General features: G+C 45.8%; 1 pseudogene; it reads right to left on the reverse strand.

The window, feature by feature from the left end:
• LOC116090932 overlaps window positions 1-284 on the reverse strand; it is an 8,812-nt pseudogene that overhangs the window by 2,426 nt on the left and 6,102 nt on the right.

Here is a 284-nt window from a genome sequence, read left to right on the forward strand (position 1 = left end):
AAAAAGAAAGCATGCTGAACAAGCCATGAGGAACAATCCAGTAATTAGCACCCTCCAAGTCTCTGCATCTGCTCCTACCTCCAGGTTCTGCTCTGGGAGTTCCTGTCCTTACTGCTTTGGATGATGACCTTTTATGTGGAACTGTGAGTGAAATAAACCCTTTCCTCCCCAAGTTGCTTTTGGCCATGGTATTTCATTACATAGTAACCCGAACTCAAGACAAGTTGCTCTTAGGAGCGGGGCATTGCTGTGACAACCCTGACTGTGTTGTTTTTTTTTGGGGG

This window comes from Mastomys coucha, chromosome X (genome assembly GCF_008632895.1).
Source record: "Mastomys coucha isolate ucsf_1 chromosome X, UCSF_Mcou_1, whole genome shotgun sequence".
NCBI lineage: Eukaryota > Metazoa > Chordata > Mammalia > Rodentia > Muridae > Mastomys > Mastomys coucha.